At 35.8% G+C, this 27,168-nt stretch overlaps 1 protein-coding gene and 1 long non-coding RNA gene across 2 annotated transcripts in view; both read right to left on the reverse strand.

Annotated features, from left to right (window-relative positions):
- Positions 1–27,168, reverse strand: part of LOC139123450 (piggyBac transposable element-derived protein 4-like) — a 909,605-nt gene that overhangs the window by 26,985 nt on the left and 855,452 nt on the right. The window lies entirely within an intron of this gene.
- LOC139123404 (uncharacterized) lies at positions 9,955–15,567 on the reverse strand. The gene is made up of 2 exons (XR_011549652.1): positions 15,052–15,567; positions 9,955–13,529 (listed from the first exon to the last, which is right to left on the reverse strand). It is a non-coding gene; the product is annotated as an uncharacterized lncRNA (long non-coding RNA).

Here is a 27,168-nt window from a genome sequence, read left to right on the forward strand (position 1 = left end):
ATGGCTTTTTACCCCATTCTTTGAAGTCTGCAGTCATCAAGCCGCTCACAAAGAAACCAGCCCTGGATCTAGAAATTCTCGAAAACGTCCGTCCGATCTCCAGTTTACCTTTTCTGTCGAAGGTAATTGAAAAGGTCGTTGTTGATCTGCTGAAAGACGTCTTAAACCAAAACAATCTACTCGATCCACTTCAATCTGCCTAAAGAAAATATCATAGTACAGAAGCAGCCCTCCTCCTTGTTCATAACGACAGTCTCACTGCTCTTTACTCTGGACAAATGGTTTTGCTGGTTCTTTAGAATCTATCTGCAGCTGTTGATACAATTGATCATGACATACTTTTACGGCGTCTATCAAATCTTGGAATCAAATCTACCCCCTTCAATGGCTTCGTTCATACTGCACAGACAGATCCCAGTCAGTTACATTAAATGTCTGATATCACTATCCCATATCGCAGGGGTCTGATCTTGGACCCTCTTATTTATAATCTACATATCACCACTCGGTCAGCTCATCCACCGCCATAATCACCAGTTCAATAAATTCTCTGATGACAATCAGCTGTACCTGTCTTTCAAGACATCACATCTGCCGCATGTTCCGTTGAAGAGGCTGTCAATTATATTATGAGCTGGATGACACAAAACAAGCTAAAAATAAACGACTCTAAAATGGAGGTCATTTTGTATCGCTCTGAGTTTGACCATTCACCAGCGCCTTTCATGGACATCAACATCTGTTCCAATGCTATTGACACCACATCATTTTCGAGGACATCGGTGTAATATTTGATGAAAACCATACATTTCGACAACATATCGGTGCCACTGGCAGTGCTATTCACTTCCTCCTCAGCAAAATTGGTCGTATCAGAAAATACATGTCAAGAGATTCCTGTGCCATCATCGTCCACGCCGTTATATCTTCAAAGCTTGACTACTGCAATGCTCTACGTCACTATGTGTTGTTGCATTGTTATGTCGCCCTCTCGTGTTGGCTCTTTACTCTTTACTTAGTTGTTATGCGCATGCGTCCCCCCTCTCTCTCTCCGCATCGCCTTGTTGTAGTTGTGTTAGTCTTGTACCAGTCATAATAAAGTCCGACGTTTGTTAAGACCTCTTAGTGGTCCCCGACTTCAAAGTGGTCCCCGTAGTTGTAATTGAACTAAATTTTTACGCAGTCCAGGGATTTTTTCATTCATATATTTGCATAAAGTTGTTGAACTTTGTAACATTGCAAATACTATTCTGTTATTTTGGTCCTTTTTGATATATGCGCTCACTTTTATTACTTTTTCAAAATTCCGATGTATTTTACCATGAGAATCAGCCAAAACTGCACGTCATATTTTTTCACCTGGTTAGGGTGTCTCATATTAGCATCATGGGAGTTTGCGCTGCACACGGCGGCCATCTTGTTACATGGAGCCATTACCGTTAAGACCTGGCGACCTACTGATCACTGTACGAATCTCCATGGTTAAACCCCATCAGCATCTGAGTGAGTACCACCTCAAACAGTCATATAGTTTCAATCTTGTTGCTCGAAGTTATATTTCATGCGAGTACTGATTGCCCGGCGTTACACGGCCTGGTGGAGGCCGTGTAAGACCTGTACGCAGGGCTAAATGATGGCCCTGTGTTAGCTCTGCATGGCAGGGGTGTGTGTTACTGACGTTATATGGCCTCCCACCACACCGTATAACGCCGGTAACATACAGCCTTGCCATGCAGAGCTAGCCCTGCGTTGCCTCTGCATGGCAGGGCCGGCTGGGCTGTGTGTTACCGGCCACAATCCCTCCACCCACGGGGAGGTTTACTGGCGTTATACGGCCTCCCACACACATACACTGATCGCATATGGTGGGGGCCTTATAACGCCGGTAACACACAGCCAAGCCATGCAGAGCCAGCCCTGCGTACATGTTCCGGCGTTATATAATGCAGACTCGGAGGCTCATCATAGAAGTGAGTGAGCTCATATTAAGCTGCTGTACCTCTCTTTGCCAACTTAGATTAGTTTTACCTGTCCGGATTATTTTTAGGAAAATTGTTTTAAACACAATTTGTCAGGAATTTCCGTATAGAGATATATACTCCAACACCCAAACTAGCCCACTAATCCCCAGGGCTGTATTGTGCACGCATAGGAAAGCAAATTTAGCTGCACAGAGTAGCCCACGGGCCGCAGCCAGCTTTTTTGGTCGTTTTGATTTTTAGCTACTATGGACTGTTGTCTATAGAAGCTATTTGGATGGGTATCCGTCCGTCGTCAGTCTGTATGGATGTATGTATGTATGTGTGTCCGTTTGTGAGGCGTCCGTCCACTCAAATATCTTGAGAACCGCAGTACTTTCTGATTTGATATTTGTTGCGTAGATGCAACATATGATTCTGAGAAACTCTTTTTGTTATTTTTTTTAAATTGTTGAAAATATGCAAATTAGCACCAAAAAAGGTGTTTTTGGTAAAATATCTTCTTCTTCATAACCACTGGTCGGGCAGCTTTGTTATTTGGTACACAGGTCCCTAGGGATAACCAAACGTAGATTTGTTCAAGTTGTGATGAAATATACAAATCTGTATTTTTAAGGAATTTTTTCATCATTTTTGGTCAAAACTTTATTTATCACAGTCTGCTAAAAAACTTTATTTCATCAGAACCACTCGTCTGACAGCTTTGATATTTGATATACAGGTTTCTACAGATGAACGAAATATGATATATTGAATATATGATGAAATCTACAATTTTGTATTATTGGTGCAATTTTTGCCATTTATGGTCAAAAAATGTGTTTCTCAAAAACTACTCTTCTGATGCCTTTGATATTCAGTATACAGGTTCCTAGGGGTTGTCTTAGAGTGATATATTGAAATTTGATGAAATGAATTCCTTTTTGCCATGGATTATATCTATTCATTAAGGCACCTTCTTCACACATTCTAATACAGCATCTGTACAACTTGCATGAACACATAAAGTTTTAATGCTATAAATAACCTGCTTTGTGTAAATAAACCAGTCAAGGGATATATCATCATGCTTCAAGGAGTAGAACAACAGACTGACATAGCTACACTACATAAAACAAGATTTCTGAAACAATAGCCGAAGGTTTAGCTTACACATCTGTAATTACAGTATATAATGTTTTCTGATGTAACTTCCGTATTAAAGGGATATAATCGTCAGAACTGGGCCTGTGCGAGTTTCTGGTTTACATTCAATGTATTTCATGCACGATATCAAGATGCACCTCATCATCATAGCTGCAACATTAAATTTATACAATGATAGATTATAACAGACATGTTTTAACTTTCATCAATTACCATTGTTTCTTGGATACATTGTTGCCTTGGGTGGTATGGGTCCCGTATTATCTTTGAGCGCAGTTCCGACGACTATATCCCTTGAAGTTAAATGATTATTTTAGCCAAGAAAAAATGATGTGGATAGACAGTTTTAATTTACATTTTTTTCGCAATTGTATTGTAACAAACACCTGAACAACAGGAAATAATGACATTTTTCATCATGTCTTTTTTATTAGATTGCACAATGGGTGGTTAACGTGGTGTCAGTTTATGAAGTAAGGTACAGTTCCAATTGATGATGGATGTCCTGAGCAACAAAGTGAAGATGAAAGAATGTAAAGGAAAATGAGGGCAACTTCATACATTAGCTCTACCAAGTTTGTTAATATTACGATATTGTGAATAAAAGGATCATTGCAGTTATTAGTCCCCACGTTTGACAGATCAAACGTATTCAATGCGTTTACGCGAGAGGGCAAATGTTGCAGAGGTCGTGGACGTCGGCTCACTGGAAAATTGTTGAAAATACATGTTTATATTATTGAGGTAGCTAGCAGAAGTAGACAATGGGTTGTGATGAACCGAACAGTGTTATGGTCCCAGTCGAAGTAAACTACCAAAAGTGTCTTTGGGCTGGATTGTGGCGATGAATTTTGGCCCCAAGCGCGATTGATACGCCACAGCACTGCTGCAAATTGTATTTCATATCCGTTTATGTATTTAAGAGCAGCGATTAGAATGACTTCATAATGTCGATATGACTTCAAGTGAGTCACTTATAGAGAAGTCATGATTGATATAGACACTGGCCTCCCCTGTTGCTAATTCTATGCTCAGCCCTTATTTTGTACATTTTTTCCCAACTTTAAGTATCAAATAGCAGCTGATATTACATCAGAAACGTCCATGTGACAACAAAAGCGTCGATTATGCGCTAGGTGTTGTAAGACTTGAGTTTAACCCCCTATCTTACCGGATATTTAGGATGGAGACCACTTTGAAGTCAGGGACCACTTTGAGGTCTTAACAGACGTTTATCTCCGACATCCTGTGTCTGGTTGTGGTCTTGACCTGATGGGTAAACAGGGATTGTCTCCTCACTGGCGCTACTGTATGGCTTGCCAGATACATAGTTACAGCGGTTTACAACGAGCTCAAAACACAGCAGCTACAATTGTAAGGGACCAAGAAATCCGACCACATTACTCCAACCTTCACCGGCTTCCAGTACATCAACGCATTGTTTACAAACTTTTACTGATTACCTACAAAGCCCTGAATGGACAAACTCCACAATATCTCAGAAATTTAATAACACCTTGGGCATGATCACGTGTTCTTCATTCATCTAATAAATGTCTTCTTCACACATCTAGATGGAATCTGACTACCTATGGTCGCCGCTCCTTCTGTGCAGCAGCTTTTGTCCTTTGGAACTCTTTCCAACTGGACATAAAAATCTCTCTTCTTATGTCAACATTCAGAAAAGACACTTAAAAACTTACGTATTCCGGAGAGCATTTTCATTGTAACGCTTAGTGCCACCGAGCATTGTTTATCTATCATCTAGATAGATAGATGATTTGTCGCACATCTAGTTCATGAGAGAACCCTTTTAACAGAAGTATTTTTATATTTATGCATATGGCCAAACACAAGTAAAGACTCAAACTTTAAACGTTTTCCTACCTACTTGCTTAAAATCTGGGCATGTGTATATGATAATCAATTATTTAGGCAATAAACAACGGTATTCCACGAGATTTTGAAAAGTTCGCGACATATTCAAAACGAGCTATAGCGGGTGCATTTTTGAGTGAATCGGTCTAACCGAGCAATATATGATTGTTGATGTTATATCATTACTACGTAAAACAAATCCAATAATCCGCATACAAGGTAATAAATTAATTTACAATATAAATTTACTATTTCTGCAAATGTTACCAAGTAAAAGACACGTAGCCATATTCAATATACCAGTAATTGCAAAGGTTTTAGAATTTATTATTAGAACAGTCAATGACCACAGTAACAAAACTTGTTGAACGACATATTAATCCTCTATTATAAGGCCCGTTCCACACGTACCCGGACTTTCCATTCCTCCTGGCGTGATGACTGTTGACCACTAGCACTGTATCTGACTGTACAAAAGTAGACATCATTGTGTATAAGGTGTACCTTAGGAATGCACAATCCAAAATCGTCCCGAATCATATAGTTTTTAATAGATTTTGTAGCCTTCTCAGTCTTTTCTGCCAAAATTTCTTCATGTTTCTCTTTCCCCATCGAACTGACATGACATGCACTGGCTGTGTCTGTGATCAAGGGATTTTAAATGGAAGGCATATTCGTTCTCTCTCAGTGGCTTTGTAATTATGACGACTCTTTATTACTGTAGTAAAACATAAAAGAAAAATATAAATATCATTCAAGATCCTAACCGGGTCAACACAAGTATACAGTGGTTAATGGTATCAGAGTGATTCGATACCTCCAAGTTCTTGAGATTCACAGAATTAGATATGTGCACAAAATAAGGCATATGCAAAATTGATGAGGTATATCATATAAGAGGGTCGAGTTACAGGGGTCCAAGCAGGTAAGCAGCGATCGGCATATACATAAGTTTATACATTTATGACGATATTATTACAATTTCAGTTCTGTTGGTGCTTTTGTTATAGGGAAGAATATTTTTTTCATCATCATGCCTTTTTAACAAGATACAAAATGGCTGCCAAACCACACTTGTAAATACTTACAATAATGATTATATTAGTAAAGTTTGAGGTCATGTGACTCATTATTTTGTTGGAGGTTTTGAACATTATTTCCTCATAATTTTAGGTTATTTTACAAAAAAACAAGGTACATGCAATGTGCAATGTAGATAGTACACAAACTAAAACAATATGGGTAAATTTTCTCGGGAAAAAACAATGCAGCCGTCAATTCATGTGATTAATGATGTGGGTAACATTTAGTAACCACTACCTATCTGACTTACAGATTGATATATGGATGCGCTTACTATTTTCGAAACACCTGACATCACTTCTAGGTCTTTGCATAGAGGTCCATATATCTTTCTTTCATGAATTTGACTTTGTTGCGTACCGTCAATTTACTATCTGTTGTGTGCAGTTTTGTGTCTATGTCTACAACTATTGTCTTACGAATTCTGACCTAGTGTTATGGATTATGGATTGGTATGGTTGTGATTACTTTAAGTTAAAATTTTATGTTGTTTTTGGAGTAGAAGAGTTTGAAATATTTTTCCATGGTTTGCACAGATTTTTTGCAAATTGCCAAACCATGTGAACAATTCAAATGCCTTTTGCAAATTTAATAGTACTCTCACTAGCAATGGCATAAGTAACATTCCAATTCAAATTGTGAGTTGCTTCTGGAGATTAACATTTTTATACATTAGATTTTACGTATAATGCAATATGGCTTCCAAGTCACGTGATTGCTCACTAGTGTAACGATATACTCTGCACGACCAGAAATACCATGAAGAAAGTCAACACCTAATACAACACGTTGAGACGATTATCCCAGAAATCTGTAGAGTGGTAATGTGAACAGGTCTCCCAATGACGTCAATCACTGATGTCTTCGACTTGTGCATGGACAGACACGCACATATAAAACTGGGTCTAGAGAGGCGACTGAATACACGCATTTAATAAGACGAAACCAACCACAAAGCGAAGCAGGAAAACAAGCTTCGTGTACTTGCAAATCTGGCACCTCAGCCTCACGGAGGTCTACTAAGAGTAGCAAGAAATAGGATTTGATGCAAAAAAGGAAATAGTGGTAGCCAAGAGGTTAGATAAGGAAACCACAGAGATGCACACTGCATAAAAACCCTATAATACTTACCTTATTAACATGGATTATTGCCTGTATTTTAGCTGAAGAGTGCATATACAGATGAATACAGTCAAGAATCCATTTTTTTGTATTCAGCAAGCCTGTATTCATGTGGATTCATGTGAATTCACGTGTATTACACTATAATCAGGCAACTCATTAATGTGAATTTATCTGAATTATTGGGTTTTAATGCAGTGGCACTGCTCACTACAAGACGACTATCTCTAGAGGAGCCTCAGCTGCGGGTAGGGTTGCCTTAGTTACCATTGGCATATGACTAAAACCCTGCCCCTTCTCTGTGACTGACATACAAGAGAATGATCTTTCTGAAAATAAAAGTTGTTACCTATTTTTCTCAACCACTGCAAGTCCAGAGTAGGGACCACTACACCAAAACGGGCTCCAAGCCAAGGGCGATTTTGTGTCTAGTAGCTCATGAGAACTCCCTCGGCCTAGACTTTTGCATGTCCTCATGCACAATAGTTGTTAAAGTAGTTGTTGTCATTTTCCTTCATCATCCAACGTTAAGGCTATCAAGGGTATTTAACACTCCTGTTTTGTCAAGCATCAATTGTCAACAGCGTTACAAAACATAACTTTGGATACCGCATACTTCTATAAGTATAGAGCTCATAGTCCAGACAGCCGACATTGTCATTCTAAAAAATAGCCATATCACAATGGAAATTCAAAAACAGGAAGAACGCCCCTTTAACTACAAATGACAGTTATCACGGGTCTTGGCATGTCTTTTAATCAATGATTACTTGCCACCCTAAGCACTCAAGAAGAAAGTAAATAAAGCATTTGCTGGGCGTTATCCGACAACACTTTCGATTCGTGTCTGGGTCCACTACACATAGACTTTCTCTATGCTCTTTGCTGCCCGACAACAATCACTAAGACCTTAGCCCATTGCAAACATTCACAGCTCGAAACAATTAATTTTATAGTGTAATCTGTCCCTGTTATATTTTTTCTTTTCTATTTCTTCTTTTTTGTTTTCATTATGAGTATAATTCACTGTCAATCAATATTTGTCGATTGTAGGGAACAAAATTATAAACGATGATTCTCACCAGCTAGCACGATGATCCCATACTACTACTCTTGGAATCACATGCCAATGTACGAAACTATGAAATATACTGCTCCCCAAGCGTAACTCCCCTATTTTGATTGTTACACTTTATCTCACTAACCTACACTTGGGATACAACCAATCTCCCTCTATGTACCATAGAATATGAGTGTTTGATTAGATAACTTTAACACCACCGATGGAGCTCTCCTTTGTCAACCCCTTCAATGCTTGTTTTATGGCCTTTGACAGTCTAACTCCTCAGACTTGTAGTCATTTAGGTTATAAGGATTACCATGGGCATTTCACTATCACATTTTTGCCAATTTCTGTATCACCTCGCAAACTATCAGAATTTGTTCCTTTATCGAGATCATTTTCACTCTTATTATTATTCTGATCATTTTCAGGTCGTTGCCCTCTAATTTACCAGCACAGTAGGAATATCTGACCCAACTGCTGATCTTTGGGCTGAGTTGGACCTGGTATGCAAGGTCAGACACTTTTCCAATGACCAGATAGGCCCCTCATAGGCCCATTTTAATTTTGAAGCATAGCCAATTCTTCTTCTCTCATCTTTTAACCAAGCAATGCTCCCAGTTCATAGTTAGAAGTAGTCACAAAACGATCGCACAGAAGTTCCTGTTGGCAAGCATTGGCCTTTAATTGTTCTTTTGCATGTGCATGTGCTTTTTTAAATTTATCCGTTGAATTGGCTATATACTCAGACCTAGCCTCCCTTCAGGTTTGCATTGGCCTTTAATAGTTCTTTTGCCAATGCATGTGCTTTTCTAAATTTATCCCTTGAATTGGCTATATACTCAGACCTAGCCTCCCTTCAGGTACCAATGCTTTATGCAATGGGTAGTGCAACTCTCTCCAAAACATCATCATGTTAGGAGTTTATCCCGTAGAAGGATGTACACTACTGCAGTCCACAAAGGTGGCTAAACTGACTTTCATTTCCAAGTCAGTTGGGTGTGGTAAGGTGTCCAAAACAGAACGAAAAACAGTTCCCACTTTACGAAAAGTTGAGGTGAAATGAGTTTTTTTCTTAAAAATCATGGAATCAATTTTTTTCTTTTCAAACTTTCAAAGAAAAGTGCTTGAAAATCCTATTACAAATTAATGTGGTTTCATTTTTCTATTTTTCTATGAAAAAAGAGAGTCCATCTTGATACAAATATGGCCATGTAACATTTTCTGATGAAAAATGTGACCCGAGAAATTACTGCACATGAAATTCATTTTTTCCAAGCAAAAGTCCACAAAACACATAAGTGATTAGCAGTACTTGCCTTATATGATAAAAAAATTCAATTTCAGAGTAGGGGGATTCAGTTTGTCAACTATTGTCGAAAAATTGCAACATTCATACTCTGTTCAAAATCTCAACAATAGTTGACAACACTTCAAAGTCAACTAATCTGATTAAACACTACTAATTATACTCAGTTCCAAATCTGAACAATTGTTGACGATACTTCACATGGTGAACTCGTCTATTCTAATGCTAATGGCCATACTCAGTTATGACTGTTTAGACATTTCCTTAATTGAATCACCATTACCAGAGGACAACATGTGTAAATATAGAATGTGTGCACAGATAAAGGTGATAGTGAAATTCTTTGTGGCAAAAATGAAAGTGACAGCCGTAAATTACATTCAATTACAATTCATAACATTTATTGACATATATAAGGAATTTAACATTTCAGTGAGTACATGTAGTAGTAATATATATTGCAAAAAATATTCACATATACATTTTACATTATGTTAAGAGAGCAGCTGATTTGAAACAAAAGTCAATGTTTATGTTACATCAGGTACAAATATATCCAAACAAAATATATTTCAAAATTACAGTTATAATTTGTCATACTTACTGTATACACTAGACTACGGATTGAATGCTTTTCTACACTGAACCATTAGGCTGCATTGACAAACACCTCTGGAGGGGATGGGGGATTCCCAAATAAGTTCTCAGATTTTTTCAAATACCCCCTAACAAATTTTAAATTAAAATTACAATGTGTTCAAGCCCCCTCCCCTCCCTTCTGACTTGCTATAATTTTGAAGTCACTCCCAAATGAAGGCAAAATGTGGCCATAATAATGCTTTGTCTGAAAATATCAAATCATAATACATGCGAGGCTATTGGGCAAATTATGACAATTTTTTCCCATAAAACAAGCTATATCTTTACATTTATATGTGTGTGATAACTTTTTTAAATGTGCTTTGCTTGAATTGGCAGGCAAAAAGTGCATATGTGTACAAGAAATGTTGATCCCTATACATTGGAGTCTATGACAAAACTGTAAATAATTTTTTTCCTAATTTAGAACTGCAATATTTGTGCATATATGGACCCAGAATAATTGACATAATTATACTTGATTAGAAGATGGAAGTTACAATGTGCTTATGAGTACATGAAATTTCATGTACTCATAAGCACATATAACTGTGTTGCGCCGCAAATGGAAATGGCTGGAAATGAAAGTGCCAGAATATTTTGAAAGGAATTTGATATTCAATAAATTTTCAAGTCTCCCACCTTTTGCAATGTCAATTTTTTTATGATCTCCCTGGCATGTTTTAAATTGTTTCAAGTCTCCCCTGAAATCTCCTGCCCTTCCCCTCCAGCCTTAATTTTAAATTTCAACCCTCCCACCTTACAATTAACAAATTATTATTTTTGCAAGATTACAACAATTTAGCAATAGCTAGTAGTAATGCTTTCAACAAATTCTCAACAAATAATACATTGCATATACATGATACTGCAATGTAATTGACTGGTAAAAAGCAGTTGATATGAAATATACATAGTTCTTAGCAAATGAATGCAAATTTTTAGTGTCTTTGAATTATCATTGTAAGTTGATGATCCTGATACATGAGGATGAATCATACACTAGGTGGCCATAATGGCAAGTGTAGCACTCGAGACCTACTATACAATTTTCAAATTGAAAGAGAGTTTTACATCATACTACAAGTGACCTTGCAGCCAGCCTATATAGCCCTACACAGAAGTGTCAAAGATAAATGAAAACGTAATAAAGTAAGAACACATCCGATACAGAAAAAAAAATGTAGTCATGAAGATTGATATGAAGGGGCCTAATCATTACATACAGATACATTTATATGTAGCATCACACTTAAATAAAAAATACTACGGTAACTAATGAATGTGAATTGTTAAGAAATTATAATAATTTTGGAAGGAAATTTGATGAACAAGTCTTCGAACATATACACCCCCTCTTGTTAAACTGATAAAAACTTCAAAGGGTTTTAAGATGAGGAAAATGTACAGTTGTGAATGACAACAAAATACACTGCAGAGTGCCCTGTATGTGTAGAGTCTCCATAAACAATTAAATTTTCAAATCTGTTTATTAGTCCCTACATGTAAATACATGTTGTGTGCTAAAAAAAATTTATGTGGCTTTATAGCTGCCACTGAAACCTATGAAGTCACTGAGGTGAAAAAGAATGTGATTGTTAGAGTTGCATTGTTGTTCAAATTGTTGCATCAGTACTGCTAATGTTGAATTCAGGTCAGCACAGATAGCTATTTTTGACCCCTAACTGTATTGAGAAAGTGTTAGATGAAATTATTCTTCAAGCATTTAATACTTAAATTGCTGTCTACAAGAGAGAACACATTGTCTCCAATCTACTGTCACAATATCCTTGCCATGTTACAACAATTACAAACATTCTACTACACTTGGCTCCTTCAGTTCAAGCCTGAGAAAAACAATAGCCATCTAACCAAGCAAGTACTACAAATGATCTGTTGAAATATTGTGACTGCTTTTTTAAGGATTGATGTAAAAAAGTGTTATATTAATGTACTATCAATTTTCAGAATTGAATAATTCGTGCATGTTTATCATAGCCCATTTGCAAAATGTTGAAGATTCAAAGAAATGGCCTTTTCTATTTAAATTGAATTTTTTTATAAAAGTATATCAATGCTCTCTTTTTTGACAGTAAGCATATCAAAGTAAACATGATTTCATCTTTTGTTTTGGTTTACAGAGTTGAAATAAAAAATAATTCAATCATATGTTAGTTGTACATGTAGATCCATATACAAGTATGGATCTTATCTCAGCTACCAGCAATTAATCACATTGTGAGCAAAATATTGCACCATTAGTACTCTGCCATAGAACAATGTAACAGAATTGAATGAAATTAGGGGCGACGTCAAAAGATCGATGTTTGAAAAAAAACTGAATTGCTTAAGTTTGGGGTGGGGGGTTTTGGCCAAATTAATTTCTGTGCAGTCAAAAACGATTTAACATCTTTTTGGCAAATTTTACGATTTCAAGGCTGTTTTTGTGTATGCTAAAACCGATCCAGTCACCCGTATTTTTGTTACTTTATAATGGTTTTCAATTTTTATTTAATTCAATGGTACATTGGTACGTCGTTTGAAAGAATTAGTACAGTGTATGAGTCCGCAATGTTTTTCAATTTTAGGTCAGTTAAGTTAGAAGGGGGGTGGGGAGTGGGGGGGGGTGTTGGGGTCTGAGGCCAAACTTAAGCAATTAAGTTAGATTTATTATATTGAACTTTTGATGTTGCCCCTTAGTTTCTAAGTGTGTAACAACAGATCTTGGCTACATTCTTTTATAGTGATGCAAAATATACGTCAAATAAAAAAGCTATTTAACTACATACAAGTATGAGCTAAAGACACCCCTTACAGTCCTTGCACCAATATTCAAAGCAACTGAACCAGTATTTTGTCAGTAGAATTTCTCGTATCTTTAACCATGACTTCAATCTTACATTTATCAAAAGATGTCAATTTGAATTTTGTACACTACATGTATCCATTCTAAAACCAAATGGGAGGAAGGAAAAGGAAAACTCTGTGACAATGTGGTTACAATCAATCAAGTTGAAAGCTTCAAATGTTACTTATAGGGTGATTAACATTTTTGAGTATATGTAGAATCTACCTAAACTATAGTCCCTTGATTTTCTTTGACATATGATGTAGCTTTTCCATCAAGGGTTTGACTACTTACTCCTCAATATGGTTTTGAAGTATTGGCAAGTATTCTGGGTCCCATCCATGTTGTTTCTGTTATCAATCTGCTATATCAACTCTGCACACAACAAAGTACTGTTCATGTGCCCATGCAATTCTTTAGCCTCTATTATGTTAGTGGTGTTTTTTTTCTGATGGCAATGACCTACAATCAAAGAGAAGAACACACACATATTAGTTGAGCCATACAAACCAAACAGCATACAAAATATGTATTGACATGTAATTGAAAGACAAAACAAAAATATTTAAATTCACTATGTACCATGTGTATAATTACTCTCATTTTCAGTACTGTACACCAGAACTTTGTCAGCTCAATTCTGGTGTCTTCACATTCATGACCATTTCATAGATTTATATCATGACCCTTATGTGACTATGCTTCTATTTTTGGGGGTGAGGGGTCCAAGGGAAAGTAGATCCAGCAGTTTAGTGAAGGTGTAATGAGTTGTTTGTCCTAAAGCAAGTGACACTGGCACAGTATTATAGCTGGCTGTCACATGTACCTGTACAGTGTAGTTTTCACTTACTCTTTCATTTAAAAATCCAGAATTACTTTTGCAATTAAAATACCAGAGTATGAAAGACCTACATGTACTTATTGCAAGTGTTCAGCACCAAACATATGTTTGACTGGTACACAACTGTACATGTACTATTAAAGTCCCTTTATATTTGTCCGTTCACATTTAATTCATTTCTTTCTAATCATTTAAATATAATTAATGGAAAGCTCTTTTGTTAGTGTAAAATATAAAATTTGTATATTGTGAAAGATAATGTGGCACTTTTGGTGAAAATACAGGCAATTATTCAGAGTGCAATAAATTCCACAAACTTGTGGTGTGTAGGAACATGTAAGAGTAGTGTTAGTTATCAAGTGCTTCATTGCACCGTGATTGCATTTGAATTTTGTTTAAATGACCAAGTTCTTGTCAGTTATCTCAGGAAATTGCAAACTGTACACAACTTTCAAAAGAAAACAAAGGACTAAATTCACATTGACAGTTTGCATCAACATGGCATAATTACATTATAGGTTTAAAAGATACAAACTTTTGTGCAGTTTGTCTCTGAAAAATCATTAAACTTTGTACATGTAAACATGTACTTGTAGCTTAAATTCCCTAACACAAGGCTAGACGACCTTCAATGCTGGCAAAATTCTGGTGCCACATTGAATGACTCTGACTCTGTGAGCTGGAAAATTTCAGTTAAATCCTAATATATTTTATATTTAAATACAGGATAATATTGGCAATGGGAGAAATGGGCCTGACGAACGCACATGCGTGTACTGTAGAAGCAGAGGTGCAATGTTAAAAGAAAATGTACCTTGGTAATTCTGAGTATTATACATGTATGTCAGTATAATTACACCATGGACTATAAAAAGACCTGAAGGGCGATGCTGAATGTAATGGAAATGTAAATGTCTACAGTTGAATGTCTGTTGTTCAAATGGACATGCCTAACATTTACAAAGTGTCCCCTTGGCATAATACATTTTCAAGTAACACCCCCCCTAATCGCCCAAGGGCTCCTCCCTTGCTATCAGAAGATTGAGTTTTACTGATCAATGTTTGTTTGATTTGAACCATGGATGTTTGAACACGGAGGGGCCGCACTGGTTTGAATAAAGATTAGAGACTTAATTGACATACCTTTGTCTGTGCATGGAAGAGTCTGTGATTGTGAGATACCTCAACAACACTATTCACGTAACTTTTATACATTCCTGGCCGCAACAGTGAACCGAAGTAGTCAAATTCATTAGATGAACAAATTCGACGGTGCTCGAGTCTAAAGTTGGCTGACATGTCTTTTCAGCAACTTCACGCCATTACCGGTATACATATACCGGTGTACCCATGACCTGGCTGATCATGTGCACGGCCCTTGTGTAAGCGGGTCTGAGCGAAGATCCACAGCATTGTTACCGTACATCACGCACAGTTTACTGCATAAGCTGCCGCCTCGAAGACCGGTCAAGTAAATGTTGAATCATGCGAATCTTTGACGATGGTATGACACATGTACTCCGCCACTTGTGCGTTCCGCACGGGGGTCCGCACAGGCGTTAGACTGGGGTTCCGGTTTTTGTCTGTGTGTCGAGATGCGGGTCATATTTACCTTCGTAAAGGTTAAGGGTCGGGTAGTCCATTGTAGTCAAGGGAATATCAGTGGGTAAGTCTGTACTGCCAGTAAAACTTTAGGTATGCTTTTATCTCTTGAGTATAATTCTACTGTACATCCACTTGCAAACACTACTGTGCTTTACTCCAGTGATATATTTTTAGCCGTAAGATTGCAATATTACCAGCGCTGCAAGGCACTCACCCCTACTACTTTAATATAGTTACGTCACAACACACATAAAGCATAACACGTAAACAAGCAAAGCGTCGATCGACACAGTTGCACTCATGGACAAAGAAAAAAACGGCTGTAAGCTGCTCTTAACCGTAGAAGTAGGAGCGAGATGGCTCAACGATGCTGAAATGCGATGTTTGACTTTGTTTGCTACCTCCATGGTTTGACACAGGTCACCGATTGTTACTGCACCGGCACACAGTTGCACATCAGGTGCACATGTTCGTGTACATACCCTTCAACCTGAATGGAGGTAATCCCAGCGCGTCGCGGGTTGAACATTGTACTTGTCGCGGAGTATAACAGCAGCAGCTTTCCAGAGGAATGCAATGCATAAATCTGCAATTGCGAAGAGAAGGAATACTCGACAAACTGTCAAGATACATTGGATGAAACAGTTGAAGGTATACGTCATCTATTTTGAAGTTAACAAGGGGTCAAACATTTTAACATGCACACCAATAGTGCAAGGAGAAACTCATCATGTACAGGGGGGGGGGGGGTGAGGTGTAATAATCTAAGTAGAACTTGAAGTTTCCAAACTGTTAAATAAAAACTTTAAGATACTTTACCAATAATATTATAAGCAACATATGCTCAGTCTAGCAATGCCCTTGAAGAAAATATTATTGCATTTTATTTTAATGAAAAAAGTGTCAGTGACATCCAAAAAATAAGGGGCACTGTTGCACGAATATCTGATGCCATAAACAAGCAGGTCAAATAATTCACTCCTTGTCAAGGCTTTGAACAAATTAAGATGAACACTTTGATATTTTGTCATGCCAACGTATTATTTGCTGCATATAGTTTATTGATAACTTTATCTATTTAAAACAAACAACAGCTTGGTAATTTTACTCAAGGGAGGTGAGCAATGGGTGTTATCATTACAATTGATATTTTTCAGTGCTTGTCACGTCAGAATATTGCAATCCATGAATTTAGTGAAAATTTTGACCCATTGTCATAGCAAGCACAATAAGAAGTTAGTAACTGCATTGATATATTGAAATACTGGTGTTAATTGAAGAGGCCTCAAATGGAAAATAATTAGTTGACACATTTGAAAATTTTTTACAGGTGTACAGGGGAAAAAGATGGGTTGAGAATGCAAGTAGGCATTATTACGGTAATGTTTGTACATTGCACCAACATGCATACACACACACATCACAGTCCCCGTCTGTACATATGTATGTACGTGTATATTCAAATACTGTACACATGTGTTTGTCTTTACATCAATTGTACTCTGTACATAGACATGCAGTACGTATAGAAGACAAACAGATGACAATAGAGGGACTGTGTACGGGCAAGCTCTGAAAGATCTTGCAAGTTTTTCTGTGTAACACACATGCATACATACGCGCACCTACACAAACACAGACACACATAAGGTATCAGTGTATATATATATATATATATATATATATATATATATATATATATATATATATATATATATATATATATATATACATACACACACACACATGTGTATGTGTGTGTATGCATGTGTGTTACACAGAAAAACTTGCATTATTTTTCAGAGCTACATGAATGCCTGTACTCAGATGTACATGCCAGTGTACTCAGTCCCACTATAATTCCTTAAAACAAGTCCTTCGGGAGAATAGCCAGTGTAAAATCTTAGCTCTCATTCTAGAAAAAAAAGGCGAACAGTATGGCACATGTCAAACCAACTTGAACTGATCTCTCAGCTCAGTAGGTAGAGCATCCCAACTGAATTCGAGGAACGTGGGTTCAAGTCCTAAATGGGTAAATTTTTCAAGCCCCCAAAATATTTGTAGTGTAGAGACACTCAGATGTAGTTGTGTGATATTTGTCATTAATTTCTACAATGAATTTCCACACTACACAATACTGGGGAACCTATCATACACACCTTCACTACACGCAGTACAGAAAGACAAACTGATGACAATGATGGAGGGACTTTGTACAGACATACATGTACAAGTAGCTCTGAAAAATCTTTCAGATTTTCTGTGTTATCAACACAGGACACAAAATGTAGTTTGCAAACACATGCAAATATATTAACTGTACATTACCAAAACTGGCAAAAACTTTTTAACTCGATAGAGTTACAAGAACATAGTTTAGAAAACAGTTTCTGCCAGTGTTGGTAATGTACAGTTTCTATATATGTATGTGTTTGCGTGTTTGCATGTACACATGCATCGGTATCTGTTGCATATAATACAGTACTTATATATGCACATGCACATAAATGTGATATATATATATATATATATATCAACACGTGTAAACGTTTACAGACAATGTACACATGCATCAGTATCTATTCCAGCTACACATGTACATAGACATGAAGTACATGTATAGACACACACACATATATATATATATATATATATATATATATATATATATATATGTGTGTGTATATATATATATATATATATATATATATATATATATATATATATATATATATATATATATATATATATATAATATATTATTCACACGTACAAACACTGAGTTACATGATGTACATGTGTACATGTATACATACAACGTACACATGCGTCGGTATCTATGCACATACACATGTACATAGACATGCAGTATACATGCAAACATGATGGAGGGACTGTGTACAGGACATGTAGCTCTGATAAATTTTGCAGGTTTTCTGTGTAATCAGCTCAGGACACACAATATAGCATTGAAACACATGCTAATATTACATTAAACTGGTCCAATAATCATTTCCATTCTAAATGTATAGATTTTAGTTACCAACACTGGCAAAAACATTTTAACTAGAAAGAGATACAACAACTCAGAACACAAACAAGTTTTTTGCAAGCGTTAGTATTTTATCATGTGTATGTGCTTGCCTACTTGCTTGTTCAACCTGTGTGAAGAGTTTGGGGATCTAATGTAGATAACAGATTTTTCAGATGCATGCCTGTACGATCAATCTGTTTTTATCTTTAAGGTAGACAAGGACGTAATCTTATTGATCATATGTAGTCCTCCATCAATGTAATTTGTATGTCTGTCTGTACTGTATTTTTTTTGTACAGTTGTATGCACAGACTGACTTGTATGTACATGAATTTGTCTAATCTGGTACGTGCATGTCCTTATGTCCATGGGCCTGATGTATGTATGAGTGAATGCATGTATGCATCCATCATACTATGTAAACATGTACATCCATGGTTACTGCTTTAATAATATACATATCCTACCTGTGCAATTTGACTGTACACCCATACAAATGTATTAAAATACGTCATCTAATTATTTGACATTTTGTGCCCAATATAAACTTCCAAGTGCTGTAACTTTTAGGATTTTTCTACATCTTTTCTTATGTCAATTCTTGTTCTAAACCGGGTCCCAAAATAATGTTAAAAGACTCACGTTTTAGCTTCTCTGACAGCATTTGTACCATGTAGAATGCACTGTTTGTACGGCCAGTAAAGCTAATTATGATTTTTCTAATTTTTTGATATTGTTTGTCAATTGAAACTGCATATTCTAACTAGAAAGAATGTTGAAACACCCACTATTTAGCTTGTCAACACAGCATCTATATGAAATGTTATTTGAATTCTAGTCCGGACTGGAATTCATTTGTCAACAATAGCGATGCAGTTTACATATGCGAAAAGCTGCATTGACAGGCTTAAAAACCCTCATGTCAACATACATGTACTTATGGGAGTAAGACAAGATAATATAGCTGAAATTTGGTAAAAATCATCAACAGTTAGCATTTCTGGCCGTTTAATGTTTACATTTGAAATCTAGTCTGCACCAGGATTCACTTTTCAATAATGCACTTTACACATGTACATGTTCAGGTAAACATGCATGTTCAGGTTGAAATGACAAGCTGAATACTATATATCTTAATATGCCTTGTGGAATAGAACATTACAATAAACGATCATCACAATTTACAGCTTCTGTACTTTAAATTTATCTTCTGATTCAATATGAAAACACCAAGTGAACATAAAATATGAGTTTCAAATACTGATATAGTGTTGGCTGACACTAGATTTTTCCATGTTTGCAAAGAATTTAAGAGAATGTATGTTACATATTTGGTAACATTCTTTGAAACCATTTTTGTGACAGTTTTTCATAGTTTTTCCTTTATTTTCTTTGATATCACTTTCCATTCAGATGTGGACAAATGAATAATTGTTCAAAGGTCAAATCGGACATTATTATAATTAGACGTTTACACAGAGGATAGATTACTGCTTTTGCACATGAAAATTGGGAGGGTGGAACTTTGTCATGCAAACACACTTGAAGGGTCACATTTTTGTGCAACATCACTTTGAAAAGATTTGCCATCCATAGTAATTTCAGTCCAGTCCTTTACAAAGATACAAATGTATGTTATTAATATTTTCTATGTATTTCCAATGATTTTCTATAAATTTATACAGCCCTGTAAATTTGCAAAGATCTTAATAGTCCTATGTGTTTGTAGTTTGTATGATTTTATTTCGATAAATTTTAATTAAAAAATACATTTATTTGAACTAGAAATACATTATCTCTCATGTTTTATTTATTATATATATATATATATATATATATATATATATATATATAATATATATATATATATATATATATATATTTAATAGTGTAAGCACTGTTATTATACACATGGTAAAACCATGACACTAATCAGTAAATTTTGTGTCACTTGAAAGTGAACAGGTTAGATTAGCTTAAGTTCAACTCAAAGTGAACAATAGTTGAAATAGCTTAGGCACGGTGAGCTTCAAAATGTCAACTAAATTTGAACTTCAAAGTGAACAAAAGTTGAGTAAGCTTAGGCACAGTCGGATTCCAAATGTCAACTAATATTGAACTTGAACTTCAAAGTGAAAAAAGTTGAGATGGCGAAGATACATGTGCCATGGGCTTTCTAAATGTAAACTTTTGTCAGCTGTCAAGCTTATTGGACAGAAATTTGTAAAAAATGCACAAAATAGAGGAGTTGCTTCATTTAACATCCATTTCTAGCAAAATATACCGAAAAATGAGAGAAAATACTCGTAGTCAATAGTATAAGAGGATTTTTTCTTCAAAAATCTGCAAACTACCTTGAGCAATTTGATGCATGCAATTTTTCATTGCAAAAATGTAAGTACGGGTGCGTTTCATCATTAGAGAAAATTATTTCGGAGAAAATTAGTGAGGTGTGCTGGTATCTAAAATGTGTAAATTCATTGGTCAGATTTTTTCCTTCATTTTCATGCCATTCACAACAGGTAAATTTATGTACATCACCAAAATTAATTTTTCTCTGTGAAAATGGAAATTGTATATTTGTGTCTAAATATGGCAATATTGTCAAATGCAAAGAAAAATTAAAATTATTTAACGCAACTTCAGGAATTCACAATTTTGGCGATAAATTATCCAAAACAAGCAATCAAATGCTGCTGCTTTTCCATTTTTTACGTGAAAATTGAGAAAAACCTGACTTTTTCGTAAAGTGGGAACTCTTTTTCGTTCTGTTCCAATTACACTCTAGTATAGCGTACAAGCGTGATTGAAGTGCTCTACCTGATTGTTACTTTGTGGATGACATGGCATGATGTATGTTTTGATAACCCGAAGGAAATCACACACTTCTTTGAAAAAATTAAAACGGAGTTCCTGCCAAGATCAATGTGGCATTCAAGAGGCATACCAAACCGACTGAGAAAGTTGTCAAGCAACACCCTTGTGATAAGGCATGGGCGTCAAACGTTATCATGAATATGCAATAACATATTCGATCTATTCTGGCCTTTTCTACAATTTAACTGCATGACTGTTTTATTCGGGTTGGAAGCTGGCCGGCTCTGCCAAACCTTTTTAGTTTGACGATTGCCCTTGTACATCTGACTGACTGGATTAGTATTCAGGACACTGAAATTTTCTATGTCCTTCAACTCCACAAAGCCAGCATATAAGTTCCTTTCGGTTTCCCGATTTTGCCGACTGTGCAGCTTCTAATCATTCCTAACGATCTAGTATTTGTAATAACACGCCATCAATAAATTTCGCTTGCACTTGACGTCATTATCGACACTTATTGCCAACTTTCCTTAACCTTGACAAAATTTCTGGAGGCCTCCTTTCGTTGTGCTTCACAAACAACACTTTCTAGGATAGCATCTTTTTTCCGTCTCCCTGATTTTATATTGAATAGCTATATTTTTCTCAGCAGTCATCAAGCTATCAATATATAAGCGTTCCAAACATTTGCAAGTAGCACTCTGGTATGCTTTGATAATTTTCTCTTATTTCTTTGGGCAAAATCTTGCAATGATTAATTTTTCTTTTGCACAGTAGTTGACCTGCAGGACTGTTTTACAAGAAACTTACACAAACAACCATAAGTATCTATGTCTTGCCCACGATGAGCTGCAAGTAAGCATGGCCCCTCAGTTTAGTAACGACATGTTGTACCGTTGTTCTGAATTGCACTCATTTTATTTTGTACAAATATCAAAGTTAACCTGATAATCGGCAAAGTCTGATTCGCCAGTAAAAATAGCTACCTTTGCCCTGTCTTTGCTAGCGGTCAAAAAGCTTTGCCTAGGAGAGCACATGTTTGGACTGTCGCATGTAGAACAATAGGAGATGCGTCTGATCCCCTTGTCTTTTACGTAACCGATGGACAAATGTTTCCTACTTGCATCTCTCATTCCTGGGCGGAAAAAAATGCTAGTGAGGCCAGATTTAGTAGGACTTGTACTCACGTCTTCTGCTTCACTCGAACTGCAGGGAGAAACATTTTCTGATTTGTACATGCAACATTGCCACTGCGATTAGTAATCTCAATGTTGAACCACAGTCAACACTAGATGACTACTCCATCAGGTGATATAAGATGCTGCAAATCCTCTGCTCCTTTAACCATTTTGGTAACCACAGTGTTTTATTTAAAACCATAGACCCTTGAATAGGTCTATGTTAAAACATAATTCATTGTTTTTTATATATTTTATGGATTTCTGAGTAACAACTTTAACATTTGTTCTATAATAATAATAATTGTAATTTTTTGCCTTCATTCTAGGAAGAATAATAAAGATAATGTATATTGGGGTCACTTTGGTCAAAATTGTTTTCCATTAATTTTAGTTTGTTAAAATTGATTTTTTATAGACCAGAAATAATTTTTCAAGCATTTTTAATTTTGTTTCATGCCGTCACTCCCAAATAAGTGTTATAGAGTACAGTACTAACTTATTATGCATTCATCGAATTAATTTTATGCCTTCAAATTAACTTCATGTGCTCAAATTAGTTCTACTAGTATCTCAAATTAAATTCATGAACCCAATTCCCCTTATCACCGAATGTACCATTATTTATCAGGAGCAGTAACAGTAGCGCACTGTTGTCTTTGTGTTATGTAAAACCTAATTCACGGGTACTTATTTATTTTATGGATTTATAATTAACGACGTCATAGTGTTCATTTTATAATAATTTATTTTGAGTTATTTTCCTCATTCCAGGAAGAATAATGAAGACAAATTATTTCTGATTGTTTAACTAAAGTAAAATTGTGGCCATGTAGTGGTGCATTATTTTTTGTGTGACCTGGCGTGACCCAATAAACTCTATGATTAGCTACATCTCCCTTTCCATGGTAGCAATGGCTAAATTTGAACATGGTGCCTGTTTACCTATAAGCATCTTTTTTAAACCCAGCAGGCCAAGACAAGGGGAAATATTACAAGTTAAATGTTTCATGTTTAGGCTAATACTGCCCAGGGCTCAAAATTAACCTTTTTCCCTGATAGTCCACTCGGGCTACCATATTCTGAAGTTGGTAGCCCACTCCTGCCTGATGACAGTGGCTGGCCCATGCATATTTTGGATCAGGGGTATCTTTTTCGTTAACCAGACAAGAAAAGGCTATTTTAAAAGATTCTGCCCTGAAGTGAATTTTCTAGTTTTTTTATGTGTATACTTGCACATATTTAATACCCCAGGAAACAGGTATAATGGACGACAGTGGGACTCAAAAGTTTCGTGATATATTTTTTACTATATATAACCCAAACGGGATTCGAACCCCCACTCACTCACGGCAACATCGCCTAGCTGCTAGGCCTCACAAAAAACCAGTCGGCCACCGTTTATAACCCCAAAAGAGTTGGTTACAGTAACCGACTTAGATGTTACAATTCTGTGCGCGACCAAGCAACATAGTGTGCGTGGAGCAGACGACACACAGACACATTACAAACACACATAGTAATAGTAATGGTAATAGTGACCTATGAATAACCCTTTTCACTCTCAGAGTTGTATGCAAATTTTAAAAGTTGTCATGACAACATGACAACAATATGGCCTTTTCAGCACTAAGACATACTGTAGCAGGGCTAAAAATAGACCGTGGCCCTTCTGTTGGGAGGAGGCATAATTTCCTTGTCATTGTGATTGATACATTTACTTAGTTCACATTGGCAACCCAACTGAAATTTGGGCCTACGCAAAATAATTGTCCTTTAAGGATTAAATTTGGTCCGCGTCCGCACTTATCCACACTTACCAGTACCAGAATTAGGGCCGACGTACATTTACCTTCCTTTGTGACCTCTGACCTGTCAAAGTTCAAAATGTCGTATTTGAATAATGGCAGGCTGTTTCAACTGTTCATGATTTTCCTGTGTTTTTACGCACAAGAAGGGCAAATATGACCTACCACTCGCCCTTTTAATCATAGGAGAGATCTTCACTATTTATTGGATGCCCTTACCGAAATGATACCCATTTACATTGTATTTCACACTAGTTAAACATGTGTCATATACATGTTTGCTACAGGTTTCAAAACATGTGTTTGACCATATTGATGTAAACTTTTCGTTATGTATTGAAACATAAATAATACATGTTTGTAACATGAGTGGCTTGAAATCCAGGCAGCAGCACCGAAACTCAATTCTGCTCAACGAAACATGTTAGTTACATGTTATAGCTCTGAATCTGAACTCTCCTACGACACATGTTTCAAATATGTTACCAATTAAAAATCTGTCCTATCATATGTATGTGGGCAATTAAAAATCTGTATCATGGATGATGATGATATTGTGCCATATGGCACAATATGATCATCATCTATGATATATTATGTGTGTTGGCTTATAAAAGGTTGTTTACCTGGAAGGGTGCTCTTGACTATAATAAATATACCCTTAAAATGACAGAACTGCAACTTTTGAAAATCCTCAGAATTTCTAATTTGCTATAACTACAATAATACAATAATTTACCTTAAAATGCCATGACCAGTATTGGCTTGTCAAAGTCTGTTTATGTGTAATGGCATTGCTGTCGATATTCATCGTCAACAACAGCTCATAATGAACATATACAGTCCATACTGAGTAGTCAAATACTGGACATTTCAGCCTGCTTTCGAAAGAGAAAAAGAGATATTGTTAATGCAACTATTAAAACACTGAAATTAAAAGTTACAGGTTCTGTCATTTAAATAAGGTAAACGGACTGTATGTAAAATGACACTTGGTCATTTCGGGGTAATATAAATCCAATGCATATACAGAAAATTTTAATACAGAATTTTAATACAGCATTATTTTAATAAAGAAAAACATTGTTTATTTATAAATAAACAAGATTAATCATACCGACAACGATTAAAATGGTCTGCTTTCCTATCTGCAGAGTGAACAAAATCTGAGAGCCATGAATCAATTACTTTCTCAGTGTGTAAAGGACTACATGAGAGTTGAGAAACAAATCAAAAGGTTCAAAAACAATGCATGACCTCATTCATGTAAAATATTAATGACCTTGCAAACACTGTGATTCAAATATCAAAGAACTACAGTAAAAACAATGAGATAAAACAAAAACACAGTAAGATAGTCATAGTCCTTGCTTTCCATTCTTAAAATTTAGCACGCGAATCAAACTAAATAAGCATGGCGCAAATGAGGTTCGCATTTACAAATCAAATCAAAGAGAACAGCTTTAAGAACAATGCTGCATACATGACCTCATTCATGTAAAATATAAATGACAAAACAAATCAATGACAATCAATATTCAAAACACGCATAAAATGGACAAAAAATCAAACAAAAGGCCATAAAATAAATTGTAAAACAAGCGACCTACCTAGTGGCTGATATAGCTATGGTGTTATGTAGAATGTAACTTTATATATTTGACACGTGTTGATGAAGAAGGTTTAGCTCTGCCAATTCAGTAGCAGTTGACAACAAATGGCAAAAAAGCGACCTAGCGGCCGATATAGCTCCGCTGTGTTTATGTAGAGAATAAATATTTTTGACACATGTTGATGAGGAAGGTGAAAATCTTTGATAGCTCAATGCAATGCCCAGAAAAAAAGTGGCTAAAATAAGCTGCAAAAATACACAATTTCATCATACTTTGATATATCACATCGGATCATCCCTAAGAACATGTCAACCAAAGCTATCTTGTTAGTAGTTTTTTGAGAATGAAATTTTCTGACCAAAATGGCAACAATTGCCCCCGAAAATAAAAATTGCAGATTTCATCATAATTTCAAAAGATCAAATTTAGTTCATCTATAGAAACCTGTAAACCAAATTTCAAAGCTGTTAGACCAGTACTTTTTGAGAAACACACTTTTTGACCAAAAATGGCAAAAATTGACCCAAAATTACAAAATTGCAGATTTCATCATAATTTCAATAAATATCATTGAAGTGATCTGTAGAAACCTGCAAACCAAATTGCAAAGCTATCAGATGAGTAGTTTTGGAAATACACATTCTTTGACCAGAAATGGAAAAAATTGTCCCGAAATTACAAAATTGCAGATTTCATCATAATTTCAATAAATATCATTTAATTCATCTGTAGGATCCTTTATACGAAATTTCAAAGCTATCAGATGAGTAGTTTTGGAAATACACATTTTTGACCAAAAATGGAAAAAAAATTGCCCCCAAATTACAAAAAAATTACAGATTTCATTAGAAATTCAATATATATTACTTAGCTCATCTATAGAAACCTGTTTACTACATTTCAAACCTATCAGACCAGCACTTTTTGAGAAATACATTTTTGACAAAAATGGCAAAAATTGCCGTAAAATGCAATGTTGCATATTTCTGCACAATTTGAACAAATCTGAAATAGATCATCCCTAGGGACATATGTACCAAATATCAAAGCTATTTGACTGTTAGTTTTGAAGAAGAAGATTTTTAGAGATTTTTTTACCAAAAATGACAAAAATTGCCTTAAAAATACAAATATGCAAATTTCACCACGATATGAACAAATCTGACTGATGTCACTCTAAGAAAACTTCATATCAAATTTCAAAG

This window comes from Ptychodera flava, chromosome 2, assembly GCF_041260155.1.
Source record: "Ptychodera flava strain L36383 chromosome 2, AS_Pfla_20210202, whole genome shotgun sequence".
NCBI classification, from domain to species: domain Eukaryota; kingdom Metazoa; phylum Hemichordata; class Enteropneusta; family Ptychoderidae; genus Ptychodera; species Ptychodera flava.